Source organism: Leucoraja erinacea, chromosome 27 (genome assembly GCF_028641065.1).
Source record: "Leucoraja erinacea ecotype New England chromosome 27, Leri_hhj_1, whole genome shotgun sequence".
Lineage (NCBI taxonomy): Eukaryota > Metazoa > Chordata > Chondrichthyes > Rajiformes > Rajidae > Leucoraja > Leucoraja erinaceus.
In genome coordinates, this window is record NC_073403.1 from 8,179,490 (window position 1) to 8,203,948 (window position 24,459).

Below are 24,459 nucleotides of genomic sequence, written 5' to 3' on the forward strand. Positions count from 1 at the left end.
AGGGCCGAATGGCCTACTCCTGCGCCAATTGTCTATTGTCTATTGTCATCCCTGGATAGAAGGAATGGGCAACGTTTTGGGTCGAGACCCTTCTTCAGACTCTGGGGAGAGGGAGGCACAGAGATGTGGAAGGGTAAGGTGTGTAAATGAGAGATCACAGGGGACGAAGATCAAGGAAAATATAGAATCGATCACTGTTAGTGAGGGGAAGGTGACAATGAGGCAAACAAAGATAAAATTTAATCAGGAGGACAGTCAGACTGGTCAGAGAAGTAGAATGGGGGAGGGATGGAGACAGAGGGTAAGCAAGGGTTAGGTCATAAGTGATAGGAGTAGAATTTGGTCATTCTGCCCATCAAGTCTACTCTGCTATCATGGCTGATCTATCTCTCCTTCCTAACCCCATTCTCCTGCCTTTTCCCCATAACCTCTGACACCTGTACTAATCAAAAATCTATCTATCTCTGCCTTAAAAATATCCGCTGACTTGGCCTCTACAGTCTTCTGTTACTTACTGAAGTTAGAGAAGTCAATGTTCATACCGCTGGGTTGTAAGCTGCCCGAACGAAATATGAGGTGAAGCAGGTTTGATCTTCGCACACTGCTTGAGGTGTCCATGGTAGCAGTCAACTATTTGGTACAGTGATGATTGATCACTCTGCATGTATTGAGTCTCGTTAAATTCATTTTGCTGCCTACATTTCTGAACCAAGAATAAATGTGATACTGCTGATGTATTTTGGAGCCATATCTGGAGATTCTCAAGATAGACACAAAATTCTGGAGTAATTCAGCGGGTCAGGCAGCACCGTTGGAGATAAGGAATAGGTGACGTTTCGGGTTGGAACCCTTCTTCAGACTGGAGATTCTGAATTGTGTTATCTTAGTTGTGGGATAGAGAGTTAATTGTGAAGTTTGCAATTATAGCCAACCACAGCAAACAGGGAAATGTATCCCTGTGCAGGGAAGGAGGTGCATGGAACTGCAGATGCTGGTTTGCAACAAAAAAAAGACACAAAGTGCTGGAGTAACTCATCAGGCCAGGCAGCATCTCTGGAGAAAGTGGATGAGTAATGTTTTGGATTGGGACCCTTCATTAGATTGAAGGGTCTGGATCCTTCTGACCCAATCCATGTTCTCCAGCGATGCTGCATGATCTACTGAGTTACTCCAGCATTTTGTGTCTTTTTTTTCTGCAATGGAGGAAATCCTATTGGCCGAGTGAACTGTGTCAATAATTTTGCCTTGAGCAGATTGTCAACAGAAAGGAGATGGAATGACTTTTTCCTTCCTACTCTTGTAACTTTTGTCATGTATGTGTGAAGCTGAAGATCAAAGGCGGTTGCTTCTTGGTCAGTGGGCCTTATTAACCACATCTGTGGTTCTAACCAATGCTGCTATGGCACTGGTAGATCTGTCACTGGCCGTCTGTTTTTTCTATTGTTCAGCACTGGGACAAATAAGATTAGAGTGAGATCAGGGTCTATATGACTTGGATGAATGAGTAAGAATGCAGATGACACAAAATTTGATGGAGTCATCGAAAATGAAGAAGGTTGTTTAAAGGTTGTTTTAAAGGTTGTTTAAAGATACGGTGGGACATCGATCAGCCGGAACTTTGGGTGGAGCAGTGGAAGATGGAATTTAATCTAGATACGTCTGAAATGATGCACTTTGGAAGGTCAAATAGAGATAAATGACAAGGACCTGAGGAATGTTGATAAACAGGATTCAAGCATCTATGTCCTCATTTTTCTTTTCAACCTCTCAGTTCACCCCTGAGCCTCTTACACTCCAGGGTAACACATTTCCAGCCTATCCTGTGCAGGAAGGAACTGCAGATGCTGGTTTAAACCGAAGAAAGACACAAAATGCTGGAGTAACTCAGCGGGACAGGCAGCATCTCTGGAGAGAAGGGATAGGCGACGGGGTCCCGAAACATCAGCCTTCCCTTCCCTCCAGAGATGCTGCCCCTCCCGCTGAGTTACACCGGCATCTTGTGTCTATCTCCAGCCTACCCTGTCTCTCCTCATAACGCAAGTCACAGCAACATTCCTTGTGAATCCTTTCTTCCCCTCCTCTTCCATATTGTATGGCGACCCAAACTACACACAACATTCTCAGCAACATCCTACACTGCCTTAACAGGAGGAGAGAGGCTGGCTTGCATCTTTGTCACACCTGAACAACATCGGAGCTTAGTAATTTGAAAATGGATAATCCCATAAATCTATTAATTTAAGGTGCGTTACCCGATTTAATTCTTGTCTTTCACCATTAACATATTATGAATCTTTTGCCCTCTCCTTATCGTTGAGATAAATATTCCTTTCATATCTGCAAAGCACTGTTACTCAGGAAATTTGCCAGGGCGTTACAGGGGTTGAGTAGTTATGTCTATTTCGATCTCCCCTTGTAATTGTTTCTTCCAGGGACCAAATGTTTCCAGGCAGTCAGCCATCCGGCAATAAAAGGCTAAAAATAAAATCAACTGATTGCTGGATGAGTCTTCACCATGTTCTTCATGAACCCTGATAAACTTAAAGGGATGTTCTCCAGGGGAGAGTGGCTTTGCCCGACTATAGACAATAGACAATAGGTGCAGGAGTAGGCCATTCGGCCCTTTCAGCCAGCACCGCCATTCTATGTGATCATGGCCGATAAATGCACTCCCGTCTCCGAGGCAGAAACTGAAGGGTTAACATCTCACTACAGCCCATGGTTGGAGATCAGATTATGGCTTCCCAAATATTCTGATGTCATCCAGGGGGAAACTTGGATCTGGATGGAAGCTTGGTGTATCACCTTGGTGGTAGCCATTCTATCTTCTGGACAGAAGATATGAAATTGGGCACTAACATACTCGCCAGAGCTCTCAATATTAGTTTGTTGGCCAGTGGAGCTGCATGAATCTTAGTTTAGTTTAGACCAGATCCTCGCACATTAACACTATCATATACACACTGGGGACAATTTACATTTACTCCAAGCCAATTAACCTGCAAACCTGTACATCTTTGGAGTGCGGGAGGAAACCGAAGATATCGGAGGTAACCCACGCAGGTCACGGGGAGAGCGTACAATCTCCGTACAGATGGCACCCGTAGTCAGGATCGAACCCAGGTCTCCGGCACTGTAAAGCAGCCACTCTACCGCTGCGCCACCGTGCTGCCAGAGTTAGTTCTGCTAGGTAGTTAAAAGACATAGGGACAGGTACGTGGATAGGACAGGTTTTATGGGAGATGGGGCTAGCGTAGATGGAGCATCTTGGTTGGCTTGAACACATTGGGCCAAAGGACATGTTTCTCTGCTGTATGACTCTATGGTCCTGATGGTCCATAATTTAGACCCAGTAATGATCTCGGAGTAGCAATGATGTCTGACCTGGAGATGAACCTGTACTTCCCACGTGCCTCATGTTTATGTCTTCCTCAGTCTCAATGGTGAGAGAAGCTGGAGCAGGAGCCTTTTTTGGTCAGTTGCTTTGCTGCAGAGACCACTGACTTGCCAGAAATCAAGGAATTATGATATTTTGCCAAGTCAGAAGATTTTATGACTTGGAACGGAAGTTGGGTTTTTGAAGTTTTGTTTTGGAACTCTCCCTTATCATTTCTAACCATCCACTGAAATAACATCAGGCAGTGGACTGGCCCCTGTGCCGAGAGTTCTTCATGCCAGCGTGTGGAGGAGATCTGGCACTCCCTGGGCTGTGTGCTAGACAGGTGGGGTTTCTGGACTATTGGAAGTTACTCCTATTAATACCCCACACACGTTTAAATTTTTTTTTTTGCATGGTAGCTAGCAATATCAAAAACTTGTTCAAGAAGGAACTGCAGATGCTGGAGAATCAAGGGTAGACAAAATTGCTGGAGAAACTAAGCGGGTGCAGCTGCATCTATGGAGCGAGGGAAATAGGCAACGTTTCGGGCCGAAACCCTTCTTTGGAAACTTTTAGAAGCTATCAAAAACTTTCCAGTTTAGAGGGAGTGCAGCAAACTGCGTCTCCATAACTGTAGAGGGGGCAGGGAAACAGGGTCTCTGTGAGTTTAGAGAGGGGCAGGGAAACAGCACCAAGTGCCAAACCATCAGGGTTTACTAACACGGAAACACAAGGAACTACAGATGATGGAATCCTGCGTGAAACACAAAGTGCAGGAATAACAACGGGTCAGGCAGCGTCTCTGGAGGACATGGTTAAGCGATGTTTCAGGTCAGAGCCCTTCTTCAGATTGGCGAAGGGTCCCGACCCAAAACAACTCCTATCCATGTCCCCCAGCGATGCTGCCTGACCGCTTACTCCAGCACCTTGTGTTCCACACACGATTTACTAACAACTGAAGAGTGAATGATTTAGAGTTTTATTCTAGTTTGATGGTAATGTAGCAGTTAGCAGGGCAAGTTACCAAGGTGTACTGAGCTGCAAGAGTGGATCCAACCTGCCTTGGAGTATTTATAAGTGAGCCTTGGAGTATTGTAGTAAGGCAGAGCTTCCAGTTCCATATAGCATCTTAAGGACGTGCTACAGGGATGACATGGTACATTCTGCACGTATGCTGTGAGGTTGTAAGCATGCTATATGCGTGTGACAATAAATGTAATTGAACTTGAACTTGTTATGTGAGGGTCGGGTGGAGCAGCAAAAGTGGAATCAGTTTATATGCAGCGTTTCATGAGAGGTAATTTGAGATATGATATCTTCTTGGTAGATTGCCTCATTTGTATCAGCATAAAGGTGCAGCAAGTAGTGCTATTGCCTCATAGCTCTAACGAACCAGGTTCAATTCTGACTTTGGATGTTGTGGCAAGTAAGGTGAATCTTACAGTACAAGGTTCCATAAATGATTGCCATTGTCATGTCTACACAGTAATGACATGGGCCACTATCTGATGCTTACTATCTATAATCTGCAAAGCAAAAAACAAACAACTGGAGGAGCTCAGTGGGCCAGGCAGCATTGTGGAGGAAATGGACACTTCTGGTTAGGACACTTGGGGTTGTTGGGAGAAATCTGGAAAAAAAGAGTTGGATGGTTCACTTTCATAGCTTTGCCCCACCACATCCCTCTTTTCCAGCTTTGTTACCCCTCCCCCCCCACCACTCCACCAGTCTGAGGAAGTGTCCTGATCCAAAAGGGCAGCCGTCCATTCCCTCCACAGATGCGCTGACCCGCTGAGTTCCTTTTGTGTTTTCCTCAAGATTCCAGCATCTGCACTTCCTGTTGTATTGCTAATCTGGAAAGTACGCAAAGACAACAGCACACCTCTGTAGGCAGAGGCAGGGGGATGTACCATCCATCAGGCAGGGCTAAACCACTGTGTAGGAAGGAACTGCAGATGGTGGTTTAAATGTTTCGGGTCAAGATCCTCCAGAGATGCTGCCTGACCCACTGAGTTCCTCCAGCATTTTGAGTCTATCCAGGGCTGTACCATTGTTTGACTCCATCATTTGCCTGCTGATTTAGTGTTGGCCCTTTGCAATGGATTTCCCTTCATCTAGCTCTTTATCTGTCCAGACCTGTACCACATGTTAGTCTAATGGCCCTGTCCCACTTACGCGACTTTTTCAGTGACTGCCGGCATCCGTCATAGGTCGTTGCAGGTCGCCGGAAATTTTCAACATGTTGAAAATCCAGCGGCAACCAGAACAAAGTACGACTCTTTGGGCGACTACTAACGACCATACACGCCCGTGACATGTCGCCAGGTTGTCGCCTGTATGGTCGTGAGTCGTCTCCTCTGTCACCCAAAGAGTCGTAGCGTCTTTCTGGTTGCCGCTGGAGTTTCAACATGTCGAAAATTTTCGGTGACCTGCAACGGCCTATGACGGGTGCCGGCAGTCGCCGAAAATGTTGCGTAGGTGGGACAGGCCCATAACATCAATGGCAGGGAATATGCTAGGAATTTGTAATGATAAATGTAGCAACAGAACACCTAGAAAAGAATAACAGGATTGGGGACAAACACTGAACGGCCTGTCCCACTTACGCAATTTTTTTTTGGTGACTGCCGGCACCCGTCATAGTCACAGCAGGTGGCTGAAAATTTTCAACATGTTAAAAATACAGCGGCGATCAGAAAAGTCGCCGAAAAAATCGCTTAAGTGGGACAGGCCCTTAAGGATTTATGAAAGAGAAATCATGCTTATTTAATCGCTAATCAACTAGTGGGTATCTAAAATAAAATAGAAATGCTGGAAATACTCAGTGGTCAGGCTGCATCTGTGTCAGTTAATGATTCAGATCCAAGACAAAGATCTGTGTCCCCAGTATTTTCTGTGTTTGGTCATGTTTGTCGAATCTACTGGAGATTAATTGAAGACGTGACGTGTGGAGTAGATTAGAAGAAAATAGCAAATATGTGCAATTAGACTTTTTTTAAGTCAAGTCAACTTTATTATTATAAGTATATGTACATTGGGGTGCAGGTATAATTAAAATCTTGCTTTCAGCAACATCACAGGCTCAAAGATACAGACAGGACACTAAAACATATTGTATTGTATTGTATTCAAATTTATTGTCATTGTCTCAATTTGAGACAACGAAATGAATTTCCCTTACAGGCAGTATCATAAAAGAAAAAATCACCAAAAAAAATAAATAAATAATAATAATGTATAATAATAATAATAAATGATACGGTCATAAGCAATAGGAGTAGAATTAGAACATTCGGCCCATCAATCCATGGCTAATCTATCTCTCCCTCCTGACCCCATTCTCCTGCCTTCTCCCCATAACCTCTGACACCCGTACTAATCAAGAATCTGTCTATCTCTGCCTTAGAAATATCCACAGACTTGGCCTCCACAGCCTTCTGTGGCAAAGCGTTCCACAGATTCACCCATCCCCTGACGAAAGAAATTCTTCCTCATCTCCTTCCTACAGGAACGCCTTTTAATTCTGAGCCTAATTATACACAAATTACTCAAATTTTCAAAAAGACTTTAAACAAAAAAGACAATTAGAAAAAAGTTCATGACAGAGCACAAGGAGTTCTGTTTCCACGATAGGATTAGGGTTGTGCGTGTTGTTTCATGATGATCCTGATAATTGTAGTAAAGTAGTTGTTCCTCAGTTTGGTAGTGTGGGACTTCAGGCTTCTGTACCTGTGGCCTGATAGTGATCCCACACTGGAGGTAGATCAACGTGAATATGGATTAAAACACAGGCAAATGAGACTAGCGTAGTTGGGCATCTTGGTCGGCATGTATAAGTTGGGCCAAAGGTCCTGTTTCCGTGTTGTATGATTGTATGACAGTAACAAGGTTAGAGCACAAACCATACAATGAAGATAGACACAAAATGCTGGGGTAACTCAGCGGGACAGGCAGCATCTCTGGAGAGAAGGAAGGGGTGACTTTCCGAGATCTGAGTCTAGTCTGGGGAAAGGGAAATGAGAGACATAGACGATGATGTAACGGTACAGATTAAGAATTGATCAGTAGACAAGAAACGCAAAGTAGGAATGTGGGTCTCTCCAGTTGGCTGGCTGCAAAACCGCAAAGTTATGATCCTTATCCCTCAGCTATTCTTAATTTGTGCCAACATCTTTGATCACTTTTCTAAGTTAGCTGACGGTACAAAGGTAAGTGGAGATGGTGAGTTGGGAGGAAGTTGGGGGAAAAAAGCTTCAAGGGTTAAGGAGTTTTATTTATTGGTTTATTGTAGCGTGGGATGAGATACAGTAAAACTTTGTTCAGCAAGCTATCCAGGTATAAAACCCTCGTACACGATTACAATCAAAATGCACGTGAGTAGCACAGGTTTTGCAAAGAGCGAGGAAACCGAGTGCCGAATATAGTGTTACAACAGCAGAGAAAGTGCAGATTATAAAAAAAGTACAAAGGCCACAACGAGATAGATTGATCAGTGAGAGGTCCGTTCAAGAGTCCGATAACAGCGGGAAAGAAACTGTCCTTCAATCTGCTGGTACGTACGTGCTTTCAAGTCAAGTCAAGTTTATTTGTCAGATACGAGATGTGTAGTGAAATGAAAAGTGGCAATGCTCGCGGACTTTGTGCAAAAAGACAAACAAACAAACAACCAAACAAACAAAGCTTTCAAACATTTGTATCTTCTGCCTGACGGGAGAGGTGAGAAGAGGGAGTGAGTCGTCCTTGATTATGTTAGTTGCTTTCATCAAGGCTGCCATTGAAGTGTGGATAGACCTGATAGGGTGGAGGTGGAAAGGGTAAGGAAACTGGTGTGTGTGATGTGCTTGGTTGCGTCCCAAATTCTCTTCAATTTGTTGCGGTCTTGTGTGGAGCTGTGGCCAAACCAAGCTGCGCTGCACCCTGCAAGGATGGTTTCTGCGGTGTATCTGTAGAAATTGGCAAGAGTCATTTGAGACATAGTTTAGTTTAGAGATACAATGCGGAAACAGGCCCTTCGGACACGCCGACCAGCGATCCCCGTACGCTAGCAATATCCGACACACTACGGACAATTGCTTTCCATTTTATGTCAGTATCACCATTGGAAGATGAACAGCCTAAACATTGGGTTGGAAAGTAGTGGTCATCACAGCGGCACAGATGCCTTACAGCGCCAGAGATCCTGGATCATTCCTGACAACGGGTGCTGCCTGCAGGGAGTTTGTACGTTCTCCCTGTGACCCTATCCGGTTTTCTCCCACATTCCAAAGGCGTGCAGGTTTGTAGGCTAATTGACTTCTGTAAATTGTCCCTAGTGCGTAGGATAGAACTAGTGTACGGGTGATTGTTGGTCGGCCTGGACTTGGTGGGCCAAAGTGCCAGTTTCCACGCTGTGTCTCTGAAACTATAGGGCCTGTCCCACGAGCATGCGACTGCATACGGCAAGCGCGACCTAACGTGGTCGCTTGAGTCGTACAGCCTCGCGGGGCCGGTCCCACTTCGATCGCCAGAGCCGTATGGAGTTGTGCGGAGCTGGTCCCAACATCGCGCGGGGCTCCGAAAAACTGACACTGTTCAAAAATTCCGCGCGGCAACGGCCTGCCGGCCCGCAGCCACATTGAGGCCGTATGCACCGTCTCAACGCCGTACGCAACGTCTTGACGGCGTACGCCTAGCGCGAACTTCCCGCGGTCTTCGCCCGAAGTTCACGACAACTCGTACAGGATCACTCGACCTCCGCGCGGCCCCCGCTTCCGGTTTGGTCGCATGCTGGTGGGACAGGCCTTTAACAGGCATTGTATAAGCCATGATCACCCCCCATTCAGTTACCCAGAGGTCAGATGTCCCTTTGTAGTTCAGGCACACAGATAACATCTAGTGTCAAGAGTTAAATATATGCATTGGATGAGAGACGAGTGTTGCAGCTTTACCGGCACAATTAGGATGTTCCAGTTCTGGTGTGATCTAGTACCATAACCAGAATGGAAAATGCAAGGAGGATTGAAAGGAGAAACGTGCCAAGTTCAGCTGGATGTCAGGCACATTTCTCCACAAATATTTGAATTATTTCAAGTATTTCATTAGATCGAGAGCATGCGACAAGGAAACTTATCGGACAATGTCAAGAATATTGATAAGATACTTTGTGAGTATTTCATGTTGGCTTTTTACCAATGCATCTGCAGATGACCAGGTCACATTTTGTGTCATGGCATTCATTTATCAGTCTTTAAGATCCTAATCGATTGAAATGTCTGCCTTTGGAGCGGGCCTTTAGCTTACCCAAGGTCAAGTTTAAATGGCGTTTGTATCGTGTCCAAAATGGACAGGAAGTTATAGAGTTATAGAATCTTATAGCGTGGAAACAGGCCCTTCAGCCCAACTTACCCATACTTGCCAACATGTCCCATCTACACTAGTCCCACCTGCCTGCATTTGGCCCATATCCCTCTAAACGTGTCCTATCTATGTACCTGTCTAAATGTTTCTTAAATGTTGCGATAGTACCTGCCTCAACTAGCCTCCTCCAGCTGCTCGTTCCATACACCTACCACGGTTTGCGTGAAACGTTACCCCTCAGGTTCCTATTAAATCTTTCCCCCTTCGCCTTAGAGACTCTGTGTGTCTACCTGATCTATTCCGCTCATGATTTTGTACACCTCTATAAGATCGCCCCTCACCCTCCTGGGTTCCAAGTAATAGAGTCCTTGCCTGCTCAACCTCTCCCCATAGCTCAGGCCCTATAGCCCTGGCAACATCCTCGTAAATCTTCTCTGTACCCTTTCCAGTTTGAAAGTTGCCGAAGGCTTCTTGGATTGGGCTGGTACAGAATATTATTGATGTTAAAACTATAGGGTACAGCAGAGTGAGGAACTAATTGCTTCTGATGCTTCAATTGGCAACCCCATGCTTCATGTGATCTGATAACCACCCTCATCAATGAGGCTTTTCTCCTAACCTAGACCTCTAGTTATTTGTTGTCACCACAGAAACACAGAAACTAGGTGCAGGAGTAGGCCATTCGGCCCTTCGAGCCAGCACCGCCATCCAATATGATCATGGCTGATCATCCAAAATCTGTACCCCGTTCCTGCTTTTCTCCTTGATTCCGTTAGCCCTAAGAGCTAAATCTAACTCTCTCTTGAAAACATCCAGTGAATTGGCCTCCACTGCCTTCTGTTCCCGAGAATTCCACAGATTCACAACTCTCTGGGTGAAAACGTTTTTCCCTCAGCTCAGTCCTAAATGGCCTACCCCTTATTCTTAAACGGTGACCCCTGGTTCTGGACTCCCCCGACACCGGGAACATTTTTCCTTAAGAATTTTATATTTTTATAAGTGGCGCAGCGGCAGAGAGGTACTGATGGCAATTAACAAGCACAATAAGATGCTTGACTTGGAGATAGTCAGTCAACAATGAGTCATTGCTTGTGGAATTCCTGCATAGGCTAACGGTATATATAGTAGATTGATCAATAGACCTCAAACATCGCATGGAAGTTGAGGATTTGGTGAGTGTGTGGCCATTTTGGTGAACAGGGTGCTGCTAAAAGGAAAAAGGTGACATTAGAAATAGATAGAAGTTTGTAATTCCAGTTAAGGTGACGACTACAATGGGCCTTTGTGGGCAGCTGCAGCTCGGACTGTGGAAACGGCGCCAAAACTCTGGCGATTTACATACGGACTCAGTGGTGTGATCCTGTGCAAGAATCTAAATGGTGGCCGATATTATCTAAATGGTGGCCGATTGGGAAAGGGGGAGATGCAGCGAGACCTGGGTGTCATGGTACACCAGTCATTGAAGGTAGGCATGCAGGTGCAGCAGGCAGTAAAGAAAGCGAATGGTATGTTAGCTTTCATTGCAAAAGGATTTGAGTATAGGAGCAGAGAGGTTCTACTGCAGTTGTACAGGGTCTTGGTGAGACCACACCTGGAGTATTGCGTACAGTTTTGGTCTCCAAATCTGAGGAAGGACATTATTGCCATAGAGGGAGTGCAGAGAAGGTTCACCAGACTGATTCCTGGGATGTCAGGACTGTCTTATGAAGAAAGACTGGATAGACTTGGTTTATACTCTCTAGAATTTAGAAGATTGAGAGGGGATCTTATAGAAACTTACAAAATTCTTAAGGGGTTGGACAGGCTAGATGCAGGAAGATTGTTCCCGATGTTAGGGAAGTCCAGGACAAGGGGTCCACAGCTTAAGGATAAAGGGGAAATCCTTTAAAAACCGAGATGAGAAGAACTTTTTTCACGCAGAGAGTGGTGAATCTCTGGAACTCTCTGCCACAGAGGGTAGTTGAGGCCAGTTCATTGGCTATATTTAAGAGGGAGTTAGATGTGGCCCTTGTGGCTAAGGGGATCAGGGGGTATGGAGAGAAGGCAGGTACGGGATACTGAGTTGGATGATCAGCCATGATCATGTTGAATGGCGGTGCAGGCTCGAAGGGCCGAATGGCCTACTCCTGCATCTAATTTCTATGTTTCTATGTAAGATGTATGTACTTAATCGGGGATTGTACTTATGTATGGTAATAATCTTACTGGACCGTATCCAAACAAATTATTGGTAGCGAGCGGGGTCGAGAGAAACACTTCTGCCAAAGACGAGATGGGACCTCAAGCAACTCTTGATGGAGATAGAAATGGAAAGGACTGTCGGAAGGATAGACACAAAAATGCTGGAGTAATTCAGCGGGACAGGCAGCATCTCTTGAGAGAAGGAATGGGTGACGTTTCGGGTTGAGATCCTTCTTCAGTCTGAAGAAATCAGGGTCTGAAGAAGGGTCTCGACCCATTCCTTCTCTCCTGAGATGCTGCCTGCCCCAATGAGTTACTCCAGCATTTTGTGTTTATCTTCGGTTTAAACCAGCATCTGCAGTTCCTTATAACCATATAACCATATAACAATTACAGCACGGAAACAGGCCATCTCGGCACTACAAGTCCGTGCCGAACAAATTTATTTTCCCCTTAGTCCCACCTGCCTGCACTCATACCATAACCCTCCATTCCCTTCTCATCCATATGCCTATCCAATTTATTTTTAAATGATACCAATGAACCTGCCTCCACCACTTCCACTGGAAGCTCATTCCACACCGCTACCACTCTCTGAGTAAAGAAGTTCCCCCTCATATTACCCTTAAACTTCTGTCCCTTAATTCTGAAGTCATGTCCTCTTGTTTGAATCTTCCATATTCTCAAAGGGAAAAGCTTGTCCACATCAACTCTGTCTATCCCTCTCATCATTTTAAAGACCTCTATCAAGTCCCCCCCTTAACCTTCTGCGCTCCAGAGAATAAAGACCTAACTTATTCAACCTATCTCTGTAACTTAGTTCTTTTATAATTCCTTCCTGCACAGACCCTCAGAAGGTACCTGTATAGGCCCTTGAAGGATGTAGTTTGAGACCCAAGATGACTCTGTGACTCTAAATGGGATTAACCTGAAATCCACATTTGGCTGGCATCGATTTGATGGGCTGAAGGGCCTCCTGTGCAGCCAGTTTTTTGGCTAATAAGAACTGTAAGCCTGTGGGGTGGGTAGTGTCTGCCTTCTGGGTTTTCAGACAACTGATTTTCTAAGTTTGGGACGGGGTAACCCTGTTGATTACAGTGCTGAGCAACTGTGTGGGTGATTGGGGCGTTTACCATTCTAGTTCGACTGGTCTGAAGACCCACATTTGTGTTTCGGTCCCTCCTCAGGTTTTTTTTTTCCGCGAGGAGGTTCATAAATCTCATAAAGAGAGGAATATAAACGCGCAGGTTCAAAGGTATTCTGGCGCATTAGCCTTTCACTAGTTTTCATTTGGAAAGGTTACGGAGCTGTAAATTTCAGACAGCCAGTGGTAGAAAACCATAAAGAAACATTCCACACATCCTACTAAACTTTTACAGCCTGACTAAACAAAGTAAATCTTGCAAGTGATTTCAATCTGTGTCTCTAACTCACAGGACAGACCAGAAGGGGAAATTATTCACTGTGAAAAAAATCTATATTTCCCTGCGTTCAAGAAGGAACTGCAGATGCTGGAAAATCGAAGGTACACAAAAATGCTGGAGAAACTCAGCGGGTGCAGCAGCATCTATGGAGCGAAGGAAATAGGTGACGTTTCGGGCCGAAACCCTTCTTCAGACTGATAGGGGGTGGGGGGGGAGAAGGAATGAAAAGGGGGAGGAGGAGGAGCCCGAGGGCGGGGGGATGGGAGGCGACAGCTCGAGGGTTAAGGAAGGGGAGGAGACGGCAAGGGCTAGCAAAATTGGGAGAATTCAATGTTCATGCCCGCCGGCCGCAGGCTACCCAGGCGGAATATGAGGTGCTGTTCCTCCAATTTCTGGTGTTGCTCACTGTGGCAATGGAGGAGACCCAGGACAGAGAGGTCGGATTGGGAATGGGAGGGGGAGTTGAAGTGCTGAGCCACCGGGAGTTCAAGTAGGATTTTGCGGACTGAGCGGAGGAGTTCGGCGAAACGATCACCCAACCTCCGCTTAGTCTCACCGATGTAAATCACCAATTTCACCCCACCAGCTGGCAAATACAACAAATCATCCTCCGCCATTTCCGCCACCTCCAACGTGACCCCACCACTCGCCACATCTTCCCATCTCCCCCCATGTCTGCCTTCCGCAAAGACCGCTCCCTCCGCAACTCCCTTGTCAATTCTTCCCTTCCCTCCCGTACCACCCCCTCCCCGGGCACTTTCCGTTGCAACCGCAAGAAATGCAACACCTGTCCCTTTACCTCCCCCCTCGACTCCATTCAAGGACCCAAGCAGTCGTTCCAGGTGCGACAAAGGTTCACCTGTATCTCCTCCAACCTCGTCTACTGCATCCACTGCTCAAGATGTCAGCTGATTTACATCGGTGAGACTAAGCGGAGGTTGGGCGATCGTTTCGCCGAACACCTCTGCTCAGTCCGCAATAACCTACCTGAACTCCCTCCCGGTGGCTCAGCACTTCAACTCCCCCTCCCATTCCCAATCCGACCTCTCTGTCCTGGGTCTCCTCCATTGCCAGAGTGAGCAACACCGGAAATTGGAGGAACAGCACCTCATATTCCGCCTGGGTAGCCTGCGTCCGGCGGGCACGAACATTGAATTCTCCCAGTTTTGCTAGCCCTTGCTGTCTCCTCCCCTTCCTTAACCCTCGAGCTGTCTCCTCCCATCCCCCCGCCCTCGGGCTCCTCCTCCTCCCCCTTTCATTCCTTCTCCCCCCCCCCCCCCCCCCCCCCCCCCCCCACCCCCTATCAGTCTGAAGAAGGGTTTCAGCCCGAAACGTCACCTATTTCCTTCGCTCCATAGATGCTGCTGCACCCGCTGAGTTTCTCCAGCATTTTTTTGTGTACCTTATATTTCCCTGCGTCTCTCAGCGTTCATGGATCTGTGTTCCAGAGACATACGACATAGCACTTAGAACGGTGCAGAACAGGAATAGGCCCTTCAGCCCACCATGTCCATACTGAACGTGATGCCATCTCCTTTAGACTGCACGCGATCAATGTCCCTCCGTTCCTGTATATCTGTGTGTCTATGTACAAGCGATTTATAGAAACATAGAAAATAGGGTGCAGCAGTAGGCCATTAGGCCCTTCGAGCCTGCACCGCCATTCAATATGATCATGGCTGATCAACCAACTCAGTATCCCGTACCTGCCTTCTCTCCATACCCCCTGATCCCTTTAGCCACAAGTTCCACATCTAACTCCCTCTTAAATATAGCCAATGAACTGGCCTCAACTACCTTCTGTGCAAGAGAATTCCACAGATTCACCACTCTCTGTGTGAAAAAAGTTTTTCTCATCTCGGTCCTAAAGGATTTCCCTGCTATCCTTAAGCTGCGACCCCTTGTCCTGGACTTCCCCAACATCGAGAACAATCTTCCTGCATCTAGCCTGTCCAACCCCTTAAGAATTTTTTAAGTTTCTATAAAATCCCCCCTCAATCTCCTAAATTCTAGCGAGTACAAGCCGAGTCTATCCAGTCTTTCTTCATATGAAAGTCCTGACATCCCAGGAATCAGTCTGCTGAACCTTCTCTGCACTCCCTCTATGGCAATAATGTCCTTCCTCAGATTTGGAGACCAAAACTGTACGCAATACTCCAGGTGTAGTCTCACCAAGACCCTGTACAACTGCAGTAGAACCTCCCTGTTCCTATATTCAAATCCTTTTGCTATGAATGCTGACATACCATTCGCTTTCTTCACTGCCTGCTGCACCTGCATGCCTACTTTCAATGACTGGTGTACCATGACACCCAGGTCTCGTTGCATCTCCCCTTTTCCTAACCGGCCACCATTTAGATAATAGTCTGCTTTCTTGTTTTTGCCACCAAAGTGGATAACCTCATATTTATACACATTATACTGCATCTGCCATGCATTTGCCCACTCACCCAGCCTATCCAAGTCACCTTGCAGCCTCCTAGCATCCTCCTCACAGCTAACACTGCCCCCCAGCTTAGTGTCATCCGCAAACTTGGAGATGTTGCATTCAATTCCCTCATCCAGATCATTAATACATATTGTAAATAGCTGGGGTCCCAGCACTGAGCCTTGCGGTACCCCACTAGTCATTGCCAGCCATTCTGAAAAGGACCCGTTTACTCCTACTCTTTGCTTCCTGTTTTCCAGCCAGTTCTCTATCCACATCAATACTGAACCCCCAATACCGTGTGCTTTAAGTTTGTATACTAATCTCTTATGTGGGACCTTGTCGAAAGCCTTCTGGAAGTCCAGATACACCACATCCACTGGTTCTCCCTTATCCACTCTACTAGTTACATCCTCAAAAAATTCTATAAGATTCGTCAGACATGATTTACCTTTTGTAAATCCATGCTGACTTTGTCCAATGATTTCACCACTTTCCAAATGTGCTGCTATCGCATCTTTAATAACTGATTCTAGCAGTTTCCCCACTACCGATGTTAGACTAACTGGTCTGTAATTCCCCGTTTTCTCTCTCCCTCCCTTTTTAAAAAGTGAGGTTACATTAGCTACCCTCCAATCCTCAGGAACTACTCCAGAATCTAAAGAGTTTTGAAAAATTATCACTAATGCATCCACTATTTCTGGAGCTACTTCCTTAAGTACTCTGGGATGCAGCCTATCTGGCCCTGGGGATTTATCGGCCTTTAATCCATTCAATTTACCTAACACCACTTCTCGGCTAACCTGGATTTCACTCAGTTCCTCCATCTCCTTTGACCCGCGGTCCCCTGCTATTTCCGGCAGATTATTTATGTCTTCCTTAGTGAAGACGGAACCAAAGTAATTATTAAATTGGACCGCCATGTCCTTGTTCCCCAAGATCAATTCACCTGTTTCTGACTGCAAGGGACCTACATTTGTTTTAACTAATCTCTTTCTCTTCACATATCTATAAAAAACTTTTGCAGTCAGTTTTAATGTTCCCTGCCAGTTTTCTTTCATAATCTATTTTCCCTTTCCTAATTAAGCCCTTTGTCCTCCTCTGCTGGCCTCTGAATTTCTCCCAGTCCTCTGGTACGCTGCTTTTTCTGGCTAATTTGTACGCTTCATCTTTTGCTTTGGTACTATCCCTGATTTCCCTTGTTATCCACGGATGCACTACCTTCCCTGATTTATTATTTTGCCAAACTGGGATGAACAATTTTTGTAGTTCATCCATGCAGTCTTTAAATGCCTTCCATTGCATATCCACCGTCAACCCTTTAAGAATCAATTGCCAGTCAATCTTGGCCAATTCACATCTCATTCCATTGTCATAACTGCCTCCACCACACCTGGCTGATCTATCTTTCCCTCTCAACTCCATTCTCCTGCCCTCGCCCCATAACCCCTGACACCCTTACTAATCAAGAATCTGTCAATCTCCGTCTTACAACTAGCCATTGACTTTGTCCCCACAGCCGTCTGTTGCAATGTGCCCACGATCCACTTCCCTCCACTTCCATGTACCTCACTAAAAGCCTTTTAAACAGCACTGTCGTATCGGCCTGCAGCACCAGCCCTGGCAATGTGTTTCAGCCTCCCCCATGACTGTGCAAAAAAAACGCTTTCTCCAGGGTGTTACCCCCTCTCGCCTAAAAGCTACGCCCTCTAGTGTTGGGCGTTTCCAGCCTGGGAAAAACGGGTCAGTCTGAAGAAGGGTCTCGACCTGAAACATCACACATTCCTTCCGTCCAGAGACACTGCCTGTCCCGCTGAGTTACTCCAGCATTTCTATGGGAAGGAACTGCAGGTGCTGGTTTACACCGAAGATAGTTCTGGCTGTCTACCCTGTTGTGGTTAGAGAGAGGAAATTAGGTTGCATTAAAGAGTGAATTAGCGGCTTTGACATGTTTTCTATTTGGATGGATGTTTTATATCTTGCCTGCGTGTGTGTGTGTGTGTGCTGTTGGCAGCTTGGGAACATACTGTTATGTACTGGTTGAACAGGATTGACAACCCAGAATCATGCGTAGAAACCTTCCAAGGGTTAATCAGTTGTTGAATTGCTGTGTGCTCCACACCTGCGATTCCAGTCTTACAGTCCATGGCAGACGATCGGATTTACCATCAGGTCCCACGGGACCACCTTCCACGGGCAACTGTGGGTGGCATGGGCAGTAAATCCAGAACATATTTGAAGACTTGTGTAAAGGAGGAGGAATTTTCCAGGTCGATATTTCTAAAACCGCATTGACAGGCTGTACAGTCTGTGCTTGGATATTTGGGTAAGTAGCGTTAAGATCAAAGGTAGACAAAAATGCTGGAGAAACTCAGCGGGTGAGGCAGCATCTATGGAGCGAAGGAATAGGTAACGTTTCGGGTCGAGACCCTTCTTCAGACTGATGTGGAGTTGGGGGGGGGTGGGGGGCGGGAAGAAGAAAGGAAGAGACGGAGAGCTGGGAAGGGGCTGTGGGATAGCTGGGGAGGGGAAGGAGGGAGAAAGAAGGACAAAGCAAGATCAAGATGAGTAATGATCAAAGTCAATGGTACTGTGTAGGAAGGAACAGCAGATGCTGGTCTAAACCGAAGACAAACACAAAAAGGTGGAGTAACTCAGCGAGTTAAGCAACATCTCTGGAGAAAAGGAATTGGTGACATTTCGGGTCAGACGGTCTGAAGAAGAGTGGGTCTCGGCCCAAAAACGTCACCTATTGCTTTTCTCCAGAGATGCTGCCTGACACTCTGAGTTACTCCAGCGTTTTGCGACCATCTTCAAATTAAATGATAGAACAGACTCAATGGGCTGAATGGCTGACCACTGTGTATATATTGTTGTTAAAACCATGTAGCAATGCTGCACCTATTTAGTGGAGAAGTTTTCTTGTCCAATTCTCTACCGTGTTTTTGTACAATGTTTCTTGTGAAATGGAGCTTTTGACAAGCAACAGCTCCGCATTTTAAAACCTGCACAAAGGATTTTGATTGGAATGGGTGTGATTCTAAAGCAGGTTCCGCCACTTTTCATTCCACTCTTCTGCAGTGTGAATGGGAGGTGCTGAGTGCCCAAGGAGTTCCTCTCCATTTATCAGTTCGGTTGCAGGTGACGGAAATCTTGTTTAGAATCTCACGTACCTTTGCTGCAGAATGAAAAGTACAATCAATTATCTTGTGTAGACTGAGTTTTGTTTGACGGTTGTTAAGGTTTTTTTTTCCCCACCCAGTATGAATGGACTTTGGATAACTTTCTCCAAAGACTCAGCATTAGATTTCTCGTGCATTTATCTGATGAACAGAAAGACTCGCATGATACGCACCACTAACTCTTTTCCTGACGACGCACTGTCAGAGAATACAAAAATATTTATCGAACTTTAATCAAATCATTAGCAGGAATAATTGTGGTGGCAGGAAAGATACGGTCACGAAAGGTGGACGCTTTCTTCTAATGTATCCCCATTCCCCCCTCACGTAGCACACGCCTGATGTTCGCTTAGTATCAAAGGTCATGGGGAGAAGGCAGGAGAATGGGGTTGAGGGGGAAAAGATCAGTCGTGATTGAATGGCGGAGTAAACTCGTTGGGCTGAATGTCCTAATTCTGCCTCTGGAAGTTATGGACTTATGAACCAATGTGGCAACTTTCCGGGCCATCTACATGTATCTCTTCAATGCTACTGCAGCAATATCTTCCACAACAAAGGCTAGGGCAATGGACGTGCCGAGTCCGATCAAGGGCAATGGAGGGGACCGGGAGATAGACACAAAATGCTGGAGTAACTCAGCGGGGCAGGCAGCATCTCTGGAGAGAAGGAATGGGTGACGTTTCGGGTCGAGACCCTTCTTCAGCAGGGGTTCGGGAGCCTCTCCTGCGGAACGAACGCGCGGTAACCCAGACTTTATGAAAGGGTGCCAAATATGTCAGAGCTGGCATTATATGCAAAATGCATTTCAGTGTGTAATTTAATTGCATATGTGGCAATAAATATATATTGAGCCATTGGTAAAACCAGAACCTGCAGGTTCCCCTCTGACTTGCATACGATCCTGAATTGGAAAAAATGTTCCATCATTGATCCAAATCCAGGTACAGTTGGAGCTTTTTTATTTTGGAACTAGTAGAAATGTAGGAAAACATAAGAATAGACAATAAACAATAGGTGCTGGAGTAGGCCATTCGGCCCTTCGAGCCAGCACCGCCATTCAATGTGATTATGGCTGATCATCCCCAATCAGTACCCCGTTCCTGCCTTCTCCCCATATCCCCTGACTCCGCTATCTTTCAGAGCCCTATCTTGCTCTCTCTTGAAAGTATCCAGAGAACCGGCCTCCACCGCCCTCTGAAGGGGTAGGCCATTTAGGACTAAGGTGAGGAAAAACTTTTTCATAACAGAGAGTTGTGAATCTGTGGAATTCTCTGTCACAGAAGGCAGTGGAGACCAATTCACTGGATGTATTCAAGAGAGAGTTGGATAGAGCTCTTAGGGCTAACCGAATCAAGTGATATGGGGAGAAAGCAGGAACAGGGTACTGATTCTGGATGATCAGCCATGATCATATTGAATGGCGGTGCTGGCTCGAAGGGCCGAATGGCCTCCTCCCGCACCTATTGTCTATATTTCTATGTTTCTCTAACGTAGTTGAGGTAATGGCTGAGCAATGTAATGAAAGAAAAACGTTGGAAAAGATGTGTTTAGTCTTCAATGGAAAAGGCAGCACCAGATTTATGTAGTTTGTATTTAATCTAAGCTCAGACAGCAGATACCTCAAATATTTGTGTGTTGAGGGTGGTATAATTCTGATCAAGGGTGCTCTGCTCTGAAGCCTTGCAAGATGATTTAGAAGAAAAGCCAGTGGAATTTTCCATTGGAAGTACCTCAACCAAAAGTACAGTGTACTGCAATAGTGATGGATGAAGGTACAACATGTTAGAGTTGGCGTAAATCCTGGTCCATGACATGGCCAAATATGAATTGCCACTTATGAATATGTGAAGACTTAATAATCCTTTTATTGATAACTGCCTGTCGTTTGATCTTTTGGGTGGCTCAGCGGCCAAGAAAATGTACCGGCTTAGCCAAATTGAGGTGAGGCCAACTCTGACAATACCAGGCAGGAACTTGCAAAAGTTGTTTGGAATAGGTTGTTTGAGGGCAAAGGGAGATGCGTAATGTGAGATGCTTCTACAAGTGTGATCGTGAGAGGTCAAGGTATGTGTACTCCTGTTGGAGTGAAGGGCAAGGCAGGTCGGAGTAAAAGAAACCTGGATGACAAGGCTCTGGTCAGGAAAAAGGAGGGATGGGTTGGGTTTCGGCAGCTGGTATCAAGCATATCCCAGGAGGAATATAGGGGATTGAGGAGCATACTTAACATGGAAATCAGGAGGACAAAGAGGGGGCATAATTTAACTCTGGCAGATAAGATGAAGAAAAATCCCAAGCGATTTTATTAATATGTTAAGGGTAAATAAGGTAATTAAAGAGAGAATAGTGTCCCTCAGAAACCAAAGTGGTCATCTATGTGTGGAGCTGTAGGGGAAGGCAAGATCCTCAATGCCTTCTTATGTTTTTAATGTGGAGAAAGACTTGAAGAGTAGGGAATTTGGGAAAGTTAAGTTTAGTTTTTAGTTTAGAAATACAGCGGGGAAACAGGCCCTTCGGCCCACCGGGTCCGCGCCGACCAGCGATCCCCACACATTAACACTATCCCACACCCACTAGGGACAATTTTTACATTTACCAAGTCAATTAACTTACAATTAAATTAAATTAAATATAGAAAATTGTCCAGCCTAATAATTTCAATAAAATAGGCATTGTACAATAAAGTACCAAAGATTTTGACTTCCACTGATTATTTTTTTTATGTGCCACAACATACTGTAAATAAAAAAATGTTTGGAGCGTGGGAGGAAACCAAAGATCTCAGAGAAAACCCACGCAGGTCACGGGGAGAACGTGCAAATTCCGTACGGACAGCACCCGTAGTCGTGTATCCGGCGCTGCTTTCGCTGTAAGGCAGCAACTCTACCGCTGCGCTACCGTAATGGAGATGTCTTGAGAATAGTCTGTGTTACAGTCGAGGAGTTGCTGTATGTCCAAGACCAATGAAGGTAGATAAATCTCCTGGACCTGATCAGATTATATCCATGGACACTGTGGGAAGCTGGAGAAGAATTTGCAGGAGTCCTGACTGAGATGTACGAATCATAGTTAGGCACTGGTGAGACGCTGGAAGTCACGATGCTGATTAATGTGCCTCTATTTAAGAAAGGCTGCAAAGAAAAGCCTGGGAACTATAGACTAGTAAGCCTAACATCTGTGGTAGGAAAGTTGAAGGGTGAATGCACTGCGTCTTCTTCCAAAGGGTTGGGGAATCAAAAATCATGAGAGGAATAGATCGGGTGGACGCACAGAGTTTCTTGCCAAGAGTGGGGGAGTTGAGAACCGGAGGGCATAGGTTTAAGTGGAAGGGGGAAAGATCTTATAGGAATCTGAGAGGTAACCTTTTCACGCAAAGGTGTTGGGTGTGTGGAACGAGCTGCCGGAAGAGGATGTTGAGGTTCGCACCGTTTAAGAAGCAATCAGACAGGTACATGGATAGGACAGGTTTAGAGGGATATGGGCCAGTGGGACTAGTGTGGGTGGGACATGTTGGGCAGTGTGGGCAAGTTGGGCTGAAAGGCCTGTTTCCACACTGCATGTCCCTAAGACTCTAACTAGAGGGCAAAGGTTTAAGGAAGAGGGGGGAGGGGGGGGGGGGGGGGGGCTGGGGGCAGTGTGCGGGGGGTCAAGAGTCAAGAGTGTTTTGCTGTCATATGTCCCAGATAGGACAATTAAATTCTTGCGTGCTTGCCTGTGGGGAAGAGGCTGTTCCTGAACCTGGACGTCACAGTTTTCAGGCTCCTGTACCTTCTTCCCGATGGCAGTGGTGAAATGAGTGTGTGGCCTGGACGGTGTGGGTCTTTGAAGATGTTGGCTGCCTTTTTGAGGTAGCGGGAGGTGTGAATAACCCGGGTGGGGGGGGGGGGGGGGGGATGTGGCACTCGGCAGCTTAAGTGCCCATTGTGATTGGTGCATTGAGAGTGGCATTGTAACACCATCATTGGAATCTGCTGGAAAAAGGCTGTCTGTCAGAAGCGGTTTTTGGCTTTTTTTTTAAACTTTAATTATGAATACCGTAAAATATAGCACGAAATGTGAAGGGAACCTGTTTACTGCGTTGGCCGGGTTAATATGAGTAATATGCTGTCAGAAATTCAATTGTTTTGTTGAAGGTAGAAAAACACTTACGGAAACAGGCACACACACACACACACGCACACATACATACAAGATGAGACTTTAATAAGTATATAGATGAGTCAAACATGAGCAAATGGGATGAGCTCACTTGGGGCATCCTGGTCAGCATGTACAAGCTGGTCAAAAGAGCCTGTTTCCATGCTGTATTACTATGATTCTATAAAGGATAATATCTCAGGTGGAATTACTGAGATTGCAGAAGGCACTGGATACCAATCGAGAGTTAGATTCGGTCCACCAACATTTGTATCGTTCCGGTTCTTATTGTTTGCACGGGCCCTTCCAATGAAGGGCCTTTTATGATGATTTACATTGCTGAGGTCTGCAATGAATCATAGAAACATAGAAACATAGAAATTAGGTGCAGGAGTAGGCCAGTCGGCCCTTCGAGCCTGCACCGCCATTCAATATGATCATGGCTGATCATCCAACTCAGTATCCCGTAGCTGCCTTCTCTCCATACACCCTAATCCCCTTAGCCACAAGGGCCACATCTAACTCCCTCTTAAATATAGCCAATGAACTGGCCTCAACTACCCTCTGTGGCAGAGAGTTCCAGAGATTCACCACTCTCTGTGTGAAAAAAGTTCTTCTCATCTCGGTTTTAAAGGATTTCCCCCTTATTTCCCATTTAGATAATAGAATCATCATTGCACCACCTGGTAAACATTTTTGATCACCTCAATTAGGAAGGGTGTCCAGTTACTCAAAGTTTTCACACAGAGAGTGGTGAATATCTGGAACTCTCTGCCACAGAGGGTAGTTGAGGCCAGTTCATTGGCTATATTTAAGAGGGAGTTAGATGTGGCCCTTGTGGCTAAGGGAGTCAGGGGGTATGGAGAGAAGTCAGGTACGGGATACTGAGTTGGATGATCAGCCATGATCATATTGAATGGCGGTGCAGGCTCGAAGGGCCGAATGGCCTACTCCTGCGCCTAATTTCTATGTTTCTATGTTTCTATGAAGGGGCAGAAAAGATGACAGTTTTTTAAGTTTAGTTTAGTTTAAAGATACAGCGCGGAAATAGGCCCAGCGGCCCACCAAGTCCACGCCGACCAGCGATCCCCGCACACTACCACGGGTCCTACGCACCAGGGATAGTTCACAATTTTACCAAACCAATTAACCTACCAACCTGTACGTCTTCGGAGGGTGGGACGGAACCGGCGTGAAAACTCCCAGTGAAAACCCACGCAGGTCATGGGGAGAACGTACAAACTCCACACAGACAGCAGCCTCAATCAGGATTGAACCCGGGTCCCTGGGGCTGTAAGGCAGCAACTTTCCCACTATACCACCGTGCCGCCCAAAATGGAACCATTTAAAAAAAAAAATGTGAATAGGAAGAGGTGGTTTGATAGGTTCTTCCCT

At 45.9% G+C, this 24,459-nt stretch overlaps 1 protein-coding gene across 3 annotated transcripts in view; it reads left to right on the forward strand.

Annotated features, from left to right (window-relative positions):
* LOC129710178 (gap junction delta-3 protein-like) overlaps positions 1–24,459 on the forward strand; it is a 52,463-nt gene that overhangs the window by 6,804 nt on the left and 21,200 nt on the right. Inside the window, exon 1 of one of the 3 annotated variants that reach the window (XM_055656970.1) lies at positions 7,061–7,931. The exons of 1 other annotated variant lie outside the window; for it this stretch is intronic. The gene's annotated coding sequence lies outside the window, so the exon portion shown is untranslated. Of the gene's footprint in view, positions 1–7,060; positions 7,932–17,852; positions 18,075–24,459 lie in introns of those variants that run through there. One more of the 3 variants, XM_055656968.1, reaches the window with a different exon arrangement.